This window comes from Desmodus rotundus, chromosome 3 (genome assembly GCF_022682495.2).
Source record: "Desmodus rotundus isolate HL8 chromosome 3, HLdesRot8A.1, whole genome shotgun sequence".
Classification (NCBI taxonomy): domain Eukaryota; kingdom Metazoa; phylum Chordata; class Mammalia; order Chiroptera; family Phyllostomidae; genus Desmodus; species Desmodus rotundus.
The window spans coordinates 29158594-29172586 of NC_071389.1; the positions used below are offsets into that span (position 1 = coordinate 29158594).

A 13993-nucleotide genomic window follows, 5' to 3' on the forward strand; every position below is an offset into this window, starting at 1 on the left:
GTGTCTGAAAAGGAGGAAGTTCCCAATAGGAAAATGGAAGCCTTCAGAGAGGACGAAAAGGAGTTAGGATAAGTAGGAGTTCAGTAGGCAGGAAGGCAGCAAAGGACAATACAGGCAAATGGAACAGATGTGAATAAGGCATGGAATTGGACCATAATGGCTATCTTGGTATAGCTGGAAAGGTACTTTGGGGGTCTCAAGGGATGGGCTAGAAAGCTGTACTTCATTCAGTAGATATCAAGATTTTTCAAGTAGGGAAGTTAGATGATCAGTACAGGACAGCTTGGGGTTTGACGGTTCGGGCGTGGGACACAACATGTCATGGTTGAAATGGCATGGGTTTTGAAGTTAGATACCCAGGGTTTAAATCTTTTAATCCTCCCAATAAACTCGAATGACCAATGAGGGCTGGAATTTTGTCTGTTTTGTTCACTATTTTATCTCCGGTGCTTGGCAGAGTGTCTGACCCAGTAGGTGCTCAACAGTCATTTACTGCATGAGAATGAACGACTGTGCTGGATTTGGTCCCATCTGACAAACATTTATTCAACACCTACTGTGAAGCTGGAACTCTGGTCACATTGTGTGAGCTCTTTAAGGGTAGGACCCCTGTCTGATCTCCGGTCTCTGCCTCAGTGCCATACACAGGTTGTGTCTGGCATAGGACAGGTCTCAAATCACATTAATCCCCTTCTCTCTCCCGTTTTAGGAGGTTTCCTTAAGATCCAGTGAATTCTTGAATAGGCTTGGCCTGAACACAACACAGCAGCTGGCAAGAAAAGGGAAGCTGAAGCTGTAGGGGTGCAGGACTTCAGGAGCAGGGGTGGTGCCCACAGTATTTGCCCCAAAGCAAGCCATGGAGCTCTAGGAGGCCAGTAGGCCACCTGAGTCATCAAGGCTGGTAAAGAAATGAGTGGCAATGAGACCATTCCTACAGACCATTCTCAGAACCCTCTGCAGATTGCCCTGCACCCAAGGCAGCAGACCTATGTGTGCCAGGGAGGAGGCCAGCACAGAGGGAGGGGAAATAAGCTGCAGGACTTGCAGCTGGACGAGAAGGGGAAGATCTGGGCCTTATTTCCTGAGTGCCATCCTGACCCTGGAGATCTACCATTTCTGCTTCTCCCCTCTGTTCAGGAGAGAGCCCTTCAGCTCACAGCTGACCACAGTATGAAGGGGCTCCTCCAATTCCTGTAGGGCTTCCCCTCCCCTCCCTTTCCTTCCTGCAGAGCTTCCCTCAAGCCATAAAAATAAAATAAAACACAAACACCCACAGTCCAGGAGGAGGGCGTCAGACAGATAATGGGCATTTTATATCTTTTTATGACACTCCCCATAGGCAGCTCAGCAATCACAGCGCAATAAAGGCAGGCATGCAGCTTGCATAGTTAAACAACTGCCGGGTAATTAGGCACAGCAAACACACCACTGGGGAGGCCTCACAGCTGCCCTGGGATCTGCCTACAGCCTGCCCTCCCGCTTGCAGCCAACTAGGTGCCAAGCCCAGGACTACCACCATAAGACCTGGTCATGGTGCTGAGGACAGACCACTGGCTACTGCCATATGCACCCTTGGGCTGATGCCTGTTCACACGCACAAGCACACCTGCTCACACCCACACATAAGGACTTCCTAAGCAGCTAGCCTGGATCTCATAGCCCCAGGAGAGCCTCTCCTCTTTTCCAAGTAGGGCAGTCTATGGTATCTCAAGGGCCCTGTCTTAAGGCCCTTGACGAAGTCACAGGGCTGGCTGGCTGCAGCAGGAGCTGGCTCGTCTGGGTAGCTCTGAACTTACTGAGTTGCACAGGCAGGGGACATGAGCACACGGACATGCCTACACAGACTTGGTCTCTTGTAACTGTCAACTGAGTATGGAGCTCTGTACAGGTGGAGAACAGACCTGATTCACCTAAGTCTAAATGTTGTGACAAACAGGGCTTCCGTGAGTGACTGGTGGCTGGATGTTAATTTAGATGCCCTGGCCCAGGCATAGCACAGGTCACTTGCTACCTGAGGCTTAGGTCCAGGCTGGTCTAAGCCCAACCAACAGAGTGAAGTCCTCACCAGCACTGAAGGAACTGCACTGCGAATCCATACAATGCCCATTCCTTCTCCAGTGACCCAGCTAGTCAAATTTGGAAACTTCAGGGAACTGATGGCTAATTAATGGGACAGAATAGACAAAACCCTGCTATAATCTCACTTGAAGACTGAGATAGGGGCCTAGAGAAGGTCCCATCTCTAGGAACCACACAAATCAGCCCTGAGGAGTCAACCAGAGAAAATAAAAGCATCAGACCCTAAACCACTCCTCCCCTAAGAGAGCTGACAGCAGATTAGCTGAACTCACAGACAGATTGTGCATCGAGCTGGCAGTCTCATATGAATGTGAACACATGACCAGCTACCTTTCCTGCTCTACCTGGCCATCATTCTGCATCTGCCGAGAAAACCAACAAAGGGATCAAAGGCCAGAGGAAGGGCCTGGGCTACAACTTGCCTTAAGAAGCTCCCTTTCATCCCCCAAAGGAGCAGGGAGACAACAAGTTTCTTCTCACTCCATATTCTCATGGAGAAGCCCAAAGCCTAATGGCACTCAGCTCTAGTCTAGGCCACCCAAACTGCCTCAGGCACCAGTTGTCCAAATGCCTCCCCAGCACCGGAGCCCCCAGCTCTCCTGAAGCCAGGCAATGCCCTGCCTTCCGTGGACCCTCAGCTTTCCCCAGTGGAAAGCAGAGTAATTCCAAGGCTAAAAATCAAAGTAGGTCAAGGTAAAAGAGGGACTTCTCTCACCTTCCTTGCATCTATCTTGTTTTTTGTAAAAAAAGGAAACCTAAGGTACCATGAATGATCTAAGAATGGCAAAGGTAGAAGAGATCACTTTATCCAGCTCCCTTATTTGTTAGATGAGGAAACTGAGATCTCAGAAAGGGCAAGTGACCCAACACCAAAGCCCATGTCTTGATTTTCTAGTTTCAAGTTCAGCCCAGCATTCTTTGTATTATACCACAGTGTCCTCTAGAGACAAGGGCCTCATCTGCCCACTGCCAGGTTGCCTTAGTTAAGCCACAGATCCCCTACCTACACCCTCACCCATAATCCCATGTGTGGGCACGTACACATACCGAAGTATACACAAACATCCCGGCATGGAGAGACACACTTTTTAGACATGTATAGACATGCATGTACACACACAGATAGACCTCCATACAACAGGTGTCACTCTCAAGAGACCTGGGAAGCCAATTCCTACCCCTCCCTAATCACTGACTTTCACTAATCATACAACTAGCAATGACTGGTATGTGTTTGCCGAAGCCTCCAGCTTAAACCAGGCCAGGCCAGAGGAACTGCCTTCAGGTGGTATCTGCACTGGAACAAGAGACTAGACGGGAGCTATGGAAAGAGAAACTGGATTTACAACCTGGTCATGTGACCTTGGGCAAGCTTCTTAATCTCTCCAAGTGTCTATTTCAGCACCCATACAATAGGGACAACAGCCCCTTCCTTGCTGAGTAGCTGTGAGGATTAAATGCAATAATGTGTGTAAAACACCTAACACAGAAGTTGGCACCAGCTGGGAATCAACACACTCTTGTGCTCTATTATTAACACCCACAGACCTGCTCAAACCTGCCTTTCCAGAGTGGTCTGCAGGGCAATGTGGGAGACAGGAGGCAGGCTTGTGCCTTCTGCCTTCAAAGAAGTCTCCTTGTCCTTTTCTCTCCTTTTATGTAACTCCCCAGCTTCCAGGGTCTAGAGTAGCAGCAGCAGCAGCAGCAACAACAACAACAAAAAGAAAAAAACAAAGTAAAACAAAAAACCTGGAAGAAGGTGTTTAAGGGTTCCCTTAGCTCTCTCAGACTTAATACTGAGCACTGACAAGTCCACTTCTCGCCTGTTGCTTCGCCTGCCTTGTCTCTCTCCCAAAGCACTTTCAGCTCTTCCACAGCATCTATGCCTCTACTAGCCTGCTAAGCCCTGTGGATTCAGAGATGAAGCAGATCTAGTCCCTTTCCTTGAGTGGCTCGTGGTCCTGCACAGGGACACATCAGGCCACACACAACAACCAAGAGGCATGGACCCTGGGCTACTGTGGGCCCTAGCACCTGGCCCGAGGGTTAGAGTATGGGCTCTATGGACAGGATGCCTAGGTTTAAATCCGGGCCCCAAACAGACTGAGGAGAGCTCCCCTCCCTCCCCTGCTCCAGAGTGAGCTCAGAATTCAAGGTTCCTCAAGGACACGAGAGAACGACAGAGGAGGCTCACAGTGGAACCAGGACGAAGAGGCTGCATCACTTGACAGGGCACAGACTCTGAGCAGCAGCCAGCGAGAGGCACACAGACCGCCTTGCTGTTAAGGCCTGCCACTGAGGGCACTGCAATCAACTCCAGGGTAGAGGTAGATTTGCAGCAGCTGCAGGGAACCTCACGAAGGTAGAAAGAACCCCAGCTGCCTTGAGCTGACTCCCTCCCCTCCTTCTTTCCCTCGTGGCCACACTTACCTGTGATGTAGAACAAGGCAGGCCCGCTCAGCTTCCCAGCTGAGGCTGTGCCAGGCTGCCCACCCACACACAAAGCACCAGTACTTGAAGAGCTTTACAGACGTCACCGAACTGATTCCTTACAGTGTAATCTGCCCCATTTTGCCATAAGGATACTGAGGCTTTCTGGCATAGCAGTCTCAGACTGCCCCCACCAATGACGCTGTAAGGCACGGTGGCCTCCTTCCTTCCCTGCCATCCAGGGCCCATTGGCTCTTTCTTCCCTCACATGGACATAAACATGGCAGTTTTCTGGAGCTACTGCCCCATTCTTGGAAGGCAGCTTAGGCTGGCTCCACTCTATACATTGGGCAATGGTTCCTTACTGTGCTTGCTTGCTCTGCTTTTCCTCTGGTAAGAGGCATACACACAGGTGGCCCACATCAGTAGCCTAAAAAACCTGAAAGCTACTATTTGTAGTTCCCCAATCCAGCAAGCTCTTTCACCCTTCCAGGTCTTGTTCACTGCTCCCCCTGCCTAGAATGCCCTTTCCACCCTGTCTCCCGAAAACTTACTCTCTTTCAAGGCTTAACTAAGTGTTTCCTTAACGAAAGCCTTATTGACTTTCTCTTCTGCATCCCAGGTTAAAATGACTCCTCCTTTGCACAGGAGGCAACAGAGCAAATACGTTCAGAGCATGGTCTCGGCAGTTTACTGCCTAAATGCACGAGCCTCCTCCCTCACGCACTTTTGAACCTTGTGGAAGGTTGAATCTCGTGGAAGCTGAAGCTGTTGAACCCTGTGAAAGGTATTTACTCTTGTACCTCAGTTTCCTCATCTGTAAGATGGTTAACAATTGTATTTAAAGAGTTGTTTGAGGACTGAGTTAATTTATATAAAGCATTTAGAGCAGCTCCTGTTTATTATTATTATCTCTACAAATGGTGAAACCAAGGTTCTAAGAAGGCAAGTAACTTGTCTAAGGTCATAACACAGGTAAGTGACAGAGCCAGCAATTGTCCAAAGGTGAGTGTGATTACACTCCATTGGACAGACAGGATGCTGATGGCAGCTGGAATCAAGGACAACGAGATGATCGACTCTGTTCCTCAGTGTGAGCTGAGGGTCAGACAGTCCGAGAATGGGATTAGGCTCCTCCTCCCTGATGCTCCCTTGAATTCCGCTGGGGAGCCTCTTTTCCCTAGCTCCTGTCCACAAAGGCTTGTATGTCTACCTTGAGCTCCTGTCTCCTTCACCCCTGTAGCCTAGAGGAGAGGACTAGGCTGCAGGGGCGAAGACGACAGTACAAGGATAAGGGAGGAGCAGAGGTATAATGCTATCATTTCAGGCCCAGGACAACTCTAGGAGTGGGTATTATTTTTACTGTTTTATGGAGGAAAATACTGAGGCTGAAAGAAGTGAAGCAACTGTCCTAAAACCCCACAGCTATTAAGTCCAGAGTAAAGATTCTGAATCAAACCTCCTGGACTCGAGACTAAGTTCTGCGTATCAGATATTAGTCATCTTTTACAGGTTCAGAGAGGTTAGGGAACCTGTGTCAGATCACATAGCAAGTTGGTAGCAATATTAGAAGTTCTCCTGTACCAATGCTTTCCAGCCTGTGAGCCACACCCCCAGGGGCCAGTGTACACACCAAGCATCACCTGAAAACTAAAAGAAGGGTTAAGTTTTCTCTTAATATACTAAAATAGCCATACTATTTGCCCAGGCTTATAGACAAATAGATAGTACTGTAGTTAATAAAATATAAATCCACTTAAAGGCCAATCAAACTCACTGTAGCTTTTTTCATTATGTATTTTCTTTATCACCATACACCTAAAATATAAGTTCTACCAAGTACTCAAGGTGGAAGGGAATATCTGTGAAGTTTTCAGACATTACTAAGAGCTCAACAGACTCTGCCTGCCTACCTCCCTAAGAGCTCTCCAAAACCACACTTAGGTATCTTTCTCAAGGTACTTTCTTGATCCTTAATTACAAAGTCATAATAGAAGTGTCTTTTGTGTGAAGTAACTGTCCAAAAGCCATTAGTACCAACAGAAGGTACAATCCCCTGCAGGACTTGAGTTCCATGAACGTTAAGAACCAATGCAATCTCCAAGCAAAGAGGACTCAAGTCCTGAGCTATGGAAGAAAGGAGTCAGGGAAATGAGTTTCTGTCTTTCCTATCCTGGCCTCCGACTCCATGCCTGCTCACTGGCCTATGATACATGGTCTGGGGAAAAGAACACACCTAACCTGGGTGCAAATCCTAGCTTTACCTCGTCCTGGCTATGTGCCCTTAGGCAAGTTACTTAACTTCTCTAAGTCTATTTGTCTGGGAAATCTGGCAGGGGAATAGGCATCTGGACTCTGGAGCTTATTAGTCAAGCCCTACATTCAGTGTGGGTCCAATTAATGCTTGTTGATCCCTCATGTGTACCAGGCCCAGTGCTGAGCACTGGAAATAAAGAGATGGGTGGTATGTAGACCTCAAGTGGCTCAGTCTCACAGGAAACATAAACATGTAAGCATATAATCACAAGAGCATGTGGAACACTCATTACAAAGTACTGAAGTCATACAAAGGAGGAGGTGATTAACTATGTCTACAAGAGGTGAGGGAATATCAGTGAAGGCTTCAAAGAGGGTTTTAAAGGATGAACAGGAGTTTTTCCAACACACCAAAAGGAGAAAGGCAATGTAAACAAACGGAACAGAATATGCAAAGGGAAGTGAAACCATCATGTATATCTGAAGAGCAGCAAGAGTCTGAGGTGGCTGGAATGTTAGAGGGAAAGGAGGTATGAAGATGGCGGAGCCACAATGAGTTAGCTCATCCAGAGCCTTGGGCATCTCGCTCAAGAGAAAGAATGGGCCACAGTCTTCCACACCTACGTTCTTGGCTGTGGTGTTCCTCCTGTCAAAATAAGCACTCTGCGATCGCACCCTTTCCCAGGGCTTTGATTTAAGAGTTCCTCTCCTGGCCCTGACAGTAAGGCATTTCTGTCCCACAGATTATAACTCACTCTGGGCTATTATTCAGCTCCCCAGCCCTGGCCCTGCTGCAGTTAGTCCAAACATAATATCCTTCATGCATATATTATCTGTCTCCCTATTATCTGGAATCATTTCGGAATTAAATTTCAGTCCTGCAATATTGGCTTCAGGAGCAGCGCGCTTTATGGGCTAGTCAAAGGTTAGAATACCAATCAAAATAACAGTGCCGATGCAGCGAGACATTTTAATATTCCAAAACCCGGTAATTGTAAAAGGACATAATATTTTTTCCCTGATTACCCCAAAGGCAACACATGTTAACAAGGCGAGGGAAGGAGTGAAAGAAATTTCAGAGTTCAGACAGCTGTAAGACATATTTAAAGGAAAAGCCCAGGCAGGGCACTACACCATGGGGGCAGGAAGATGAGAAGAAAGGAGACATTCTCTCTAGCTCCAACCGCCCCTGACTCCAAATGCAGCACTATTCCCTCTGCCACCTCTGGACTGCGTCCCAAGAGCTCACCTCCAAGGGCAGATGTTGCACAGGGTGGGATGAAAAGAGAAAGAACTCAGGTTGTAGAGTCTTGAGGCCTGGAGTCCAGCTTCAGTTCAACAATTCAGTAGCCTCCAGACCCCAAGACTGGCTCCTCCCAGGGCTTTAGAATCAAATCCAACAGCAAGCTCCAGGCTGTTCCCCTACTCACCCTCTCCTTATGACATGCCTGTGCCCCCATCTCTCCCTTGTTTGTATGTGGTGCCTGTGTCTCGTCCTCTACACACATTTCTTCCCAAAGACAGGTAGAGGCCTTTATCTCCCTGGCCTCAGTACTGGCTCCTGCCAGGACAGCAACCTGTAATTGCCCACCGCCCCAGAGACAATGCTCTGTCTTTCAGATGATGCTGAAGAACTGGACCACAGCCCTAGTCAGGTTCCTACTACTGAGTGGTCCTCCTCCCTCCAAAATAAAACAAAACAAACACCTTCCAGGGCTCCTAAATTTTCATGCCTCTCTTGGTTTTCATTTTTGTTTCATTCTTGTTTTTTTCCAAATTAGCTTCTGAAAGCCCCCGTCAAGGGGCTCTGCAGCCAGCACCATGCAGCTACCATTCCACAGAGTCCCAGCCTCTGCCAGGCTGCCTGTCACTCACGAAGCTTGATCCCAACAACATTAAAAAGTGACCTGACCAACAGAGTTTCAGATCCTTCCACTTCAGATGGCTTCCCAGCAAGCTTAGCTCACTTGCTGGAGCCTCCAATCTGCATCATCCCGACCTGCTGACCTGCCTATGGCCCCCAGCAAAGAACTTCATTAAGGCCAAGAATTTATTCCTCCATAAGCCCTTAATTTATTACTGCGCTGATTGGGACTCTGAATGCTCCAAGGTCAGGAAAAGTCATACTCAATCGGAGATACCAACCTTCCCTTCAGCAGTTTCTCCTGCTGTCCACTCCCAGGGGAGGGGGAGGCAGAAGTGCTTCTTGGAGGGACCCAGGAAAGTCTTCCTCCTTAGTCTGTCACAGCTGGTTCCAGATGCTCCCGTTTTAAGCACCCCGAAATTGCAGCAGGGCATATAGCACAGATGGCAGAAGACAAATGGAGCAGCAGCCTTCATGCCCTGGTACAGGTGGGTCTGTTAAATTAGGTGACCCCATCCCTACAACCTCTGAGCATGACTGGCTGAGCCCCGCCTGCCAGGACTGACTCAGAACCTTCCTAAGGGGGTATGTCTGCTTCTCCAAAAGTCTTTCTAAACAGGTTCAGGCACCAGAGGGAATTCCAGACCATTTGTGAGTGTCATGTGCATGCACTTGCCTGGCTTAGTCTGAATGTACATGAATTGTGTATGTGTATGTGCAGGCATGCATTTGTACATACGTTTATACTTATGTGTCTGTGCATATGCATTTAGTATGTATATATTATGTGTGCAAGTATATGAGGGGGGCCCAAAATAAAATGAAATGTATGTATAAAAAATTTATTTAAACTTCTTAAACTTCAGTCACCTTCAAAGCACTTTCCATTTGATGCAATACACCTATTGAGACATTTTTCCACTATTCAAAACAGTTTTTGAACTCGTGGATTTTCATGTGATTTAGTGCTTCTCCCATTTTTTGTTGCACCTCTTCCACATCGGCAAAATGTTGCCCTTTGAGGACTTTTTTCATCTGGGGAAACAAAAAAAAAGTCGCTTGGGGCAAGGTCGGGTGAATACGGAGGGTGGGCAATGGAGGTCAAGCTGTTTTTGGTCAAAAACTGCTGAACACTCAGTGCAGTGTGGGCAGGTGCACTTGTAAGTCACCCATCATGAAATGAGCAAATGCGTTGAAAGAGTCTTCAAAAAAAATTCACTGAAGTCAAACACAACTTCTCACAACACCACCAGCTGGTATACTGATACAGATGGATTCCCAGAACACTTACCCAGTAGGGGGAGCCTTTACTGTAAGAAGCCTGCCCTCCAGAAGATAATTCCAGGTTTTTTGGGTCCCCCATCATATATCCATCTTTTCTCACTTTATGGAGGTCTCATCTGACCGATCGATTCATTTCTTAACCTCTTATTTACAATAATATGCTCCTCCACCCAGTCTTAAGCTACCTACTCCCATGGGTACACTTTAGAAGCTGCCAACCCCTATAACTGCTCTATCTCTGAAATCACTTATTCAGACATCCTACTGTCTAACCATAATCTCTTATCCTTTCATCTGGCATGTTCAACCATACCTGATATAACTGCTCCTCATCTTACTAGGACCTAGCTACTTTTTCCAATGGGCCTCTTGCTGTCTTCTCTTCCCTCAACATCCAGCTTACATCCCATGGTCCACCTTGGCAACCACTGTCTCAACATCTTCAGCTCCTTTGTTCCTTTCATCCACTTCGTGAGAAAATCTCCATGCTGGGTAGTTCTGTCTGCGTTCCGCATGCCCACAGCCAGGCAGCTGAACTCTGCTAAATAAAAGTCATGCAACTGAACAGAGCAGTTCCACCATGAATCGGTGTCATCAGCCTCACCTGAACCCTCAGCACCGCCTAAAACCCTACTGTTTCTCAGGTCAGCTCACACTTCTGCTTACTACAACTATAGCAATCCTTTTCCACTTTCTGCAAACCCTCCCATCCCTCCCCTGTTAGCTATCAGCAAATGACTCATCTCCTGCTTCATAGAGAAAAAGAAAAGCCATCGGATGGAAGCAACTTCAACTTGCCATCATCAAATCCACAACCCTACCTGAGTCTATGCACACCCATCTTCTTCTCTTTCCCCCGTAACAGAAGAGGGGACCTTCCTCCTGTAGAGCCAATTTCAAGAACCTACACTTCCCTTCCATCTCCTTTCACCTCCTATATGTAGTACCCTTCCATAGCTTTCCTCACCCTAAGGATAAAGATCAAAATCTAAAGTGCAACAAGCTCCCATGTCTCCTCCCAGTTTCATTTCATGCCCCTCTCCTCTCTTCCCCAGACCACTATGCTTCAGGCAGTCATCCATTCAACAAACAATAATTAGTGATTGGGATAGAACAGTAAACAAAAGAGACAAAAATTCTTTGCTCTCATGGAACTTATATTCTAGTTCCATGAAGCTGCAAGGCCTCTCCACACCTCAGAGCCTTGCCACATGCGTTGCCAATCCCTGCTCATCCCTTAGCTCTCAGCTCAGTCACCGTTCCTCAGGGAATCAGTCCCTGACCCCACCAACTAGGTCTGGTCCCCTTATGAAACCATCCCATGGCCCTGAACTTTTTGGCATTACAACACAAATTAAAATTATTTAATATCCATTTTTTCTGTTATATCTCCAGGGCACAGCACAGAACTTGGAACACAGAAGGCACTCAAGTGTATCTGTTTATTGGTGAAGATGTGTATGTTTATTTACATGTCTTTACACTTTATGAATATGTTTGTATAAACACATTCGTGTCTATATATTTCCATATATTTCTGCAGGTGACTGTGAATATATGTATGTAATGTTTGCATGTATGGATAGCTATAAACAATTTGTGGTATGCCCACTTGGGTATATGCACTCACATGATTACACACGTGCATGTTTATGTGTGTGTATGTATGTGCATATGTGTGTATTTTCTGGTCCCTCAGTGACAGCTCTGACCTCTTGGAGGGAGCTGGGAGCAGGGCCCCAAGTCCTCTCTAAGCTGACAGTTCAATAAGAATATAAGATCATTCAATGACACTCCAAATGTCAGCAAACATTGGCTTGCTCCACTCTGCTACAGGGGAAGGAGGTGGAGGCGGGAGAGGTGGAAACCTGGTCATTGAAAAGCTGCTCTTCCCTGATGCAACCCACACCATTTCAGGACAGGAGAGGGCGGCTGAAAGACATTTTGCCTCTTCTCAGATCAGAGGCCTTAGGAAATGGGGATGGTGAATTCAGTCCAAGTTGTTCACTTACTAGACAGATCGAGGTGACCAAATAGACCAGAACCCTCCACACTTTTTAGCAGGGCAAAACTCTCCAGGGGAGTTAAGGAGGAGAGGAATAGGAAAGGAAGGAGGAACAAAGTAAGATCAAGGACTGGAGAGGACCACATAGATAGCCAGAGTGTAGGTCACATATATGGAAAAAAGGCAAAGATAAGGCTTTCACATAGTATTCCCACAACCTTGGCAATGATCTCACTGGCTTTGCTTTTACTATTACTCTTTTTAAGGGAGCAGGAATCTTTGTGCAGCCTGCACTGTCAGGCAGTATAGAGGTCAGAAAGATCACCGTGCCCCTTGACCTCCCAGGGCCCTGCAGCTTCCCTAATTTGAATGGCTGCTGGCAAGGACTGAAGCAAAGCTGAAACATGATGTGGCTGGAAGACAGAACAGAAGGGGTTAGACCTCTTGTTTCTCCTAGACCTGCTAAGTTTACCTCCCAAGAGGCAATCACAAGGCCAACTGGGAATAGAGTACTGAGCTTCCCCCATGCCCATTCCCCTTCTACAGCTCAGCAGTCTGGCAGAGAATCTAGCTGAACAGGCTCAGGAGAGCCCACCTCCACCGCCCAGCAGCACCAAGGTAGCCCTGATTGACAATGTTACCACATGGGTTGGCTGCTTTCCTGCCTTTCTGCCAAGGAACCTAGAGGCAGAGAGCTATCCATACACCAAAAAGTCTAGTGAACTTCACAGAGCAATTGTTCATGGTCAGTGCCTGCCTCGCCTGGCTGGGCCTTCACATTGCATTTGCCGAGGCCAGCAAGCAGCCTCAGATGCAGTCTGACAGCCGGCAGAGCCATCTTCCAGGAGCACAGGCCTAGCCATACCGGCACATGCAACTCTGTCAAGTCCCGAAGGAGAAGGCCTCTACGGAGCCAGCTCTCAAAGACTAGTCAGCCAGACAGCAATCATTCACAGAGCACATGCTCTGCGCCCTGCCCTGATATGGCCACTGGGCACACAGAAAGGAACCAGACTCAGTCTCTGTTCTCCAGACAGACATGTCTGCAAGGAAGCACACACACATGGACTCAGTTTCAACACTCTAAGATCCAAAGTGTCAAGGAGCCTCAAGGCAAGAGACTGGCTGGCTAAGCTTCTCAGCAGAGGTGATAACTGCGCTGAACTTTCAAGGAGAGGAATATGCCAGATGAAGATGCCTGGGGGGCACTTCTGAGAGAGGTAAGGTCGCAGGCCAAGGGCCGAAGATAGCACAGAGCCTGGCTGGCCTCCTCAGCCAAAGGTGGCAGGTACTTAAGTAGCTGTTGTTCGGGTGCACTGAAGATAGGAGAGGTGGGTAGGGGTCAAAGTACAAACACATCGGAGTGCAGAGGACCTGCATATCATAGGAAAGTAAAGGAGTTCACAAATGTTGCCTCAAATAAGGGTTGCCCTGAGACCGATGGGACAAAGTCCAAGGTCATTCTCTCCCATGTTCCTTCATAAGCTCACTTAGCTCTAGCCCCCGCCCCCCCCACACCAAAAGCACACTTCTCCCCCTGCCTGGAAAGCCTCTCCTCCTCAGATCCATATCTCACCTCCCTTGAATATGCCCAGTTCAAACCCCAAACCCTTACGTTCCTAGCCTAACCCTCCAACGAGCTCTCCTCTCTGAGTGCCCTGGGAGCCACTACTCTCACCCCTACTGTGTTCTCCCATCCCTGAGCTTCCTGGGAGTCACTGCTGACTGGTGGCTGTGGTTCCTGAGGCTGCCGGGGCTTTTGCTCTTGCATCAGAAGGATTTATGGCAATGAGTCTCCCTAGTGGACTGGGCCTCCTGGAGCAAAGATCCCACTAGAGCAGGGACTGGAGAGTCTACTCCTACACCTTTCTTCTGTTTATCCAGCAAGCACACACTAGGAAAGGACAGTTTTCCGAGTGATTCACTCTCTTCCAGGCCCCACTTTCCTAGCCACAGGGGGTCCCCTCCCAGCCCACAGGCTCAGCCCATTCCCAGGTGCTTGGTGCTACATTAGTGCTAGTTTCCTCCCTCACGCTCAAAGAAAATTGGGCTGTAGTTTCCATGGCCCTTCACGT

General features: G+C 48.0%; 1 protein-coding gene across 10 annotated transcripts in view; it reads right to left on the reverse strand.

The window, feature by feature from the left end:
* Positions 1–13993, reverse strand: part of ERI3 (ERI1 exoribonuclease family member 3) — a 122068-nt gene that overhangs the window by 41714 nt on the left and 66361 nt on the right. The window lies entirely within an intron of this gene.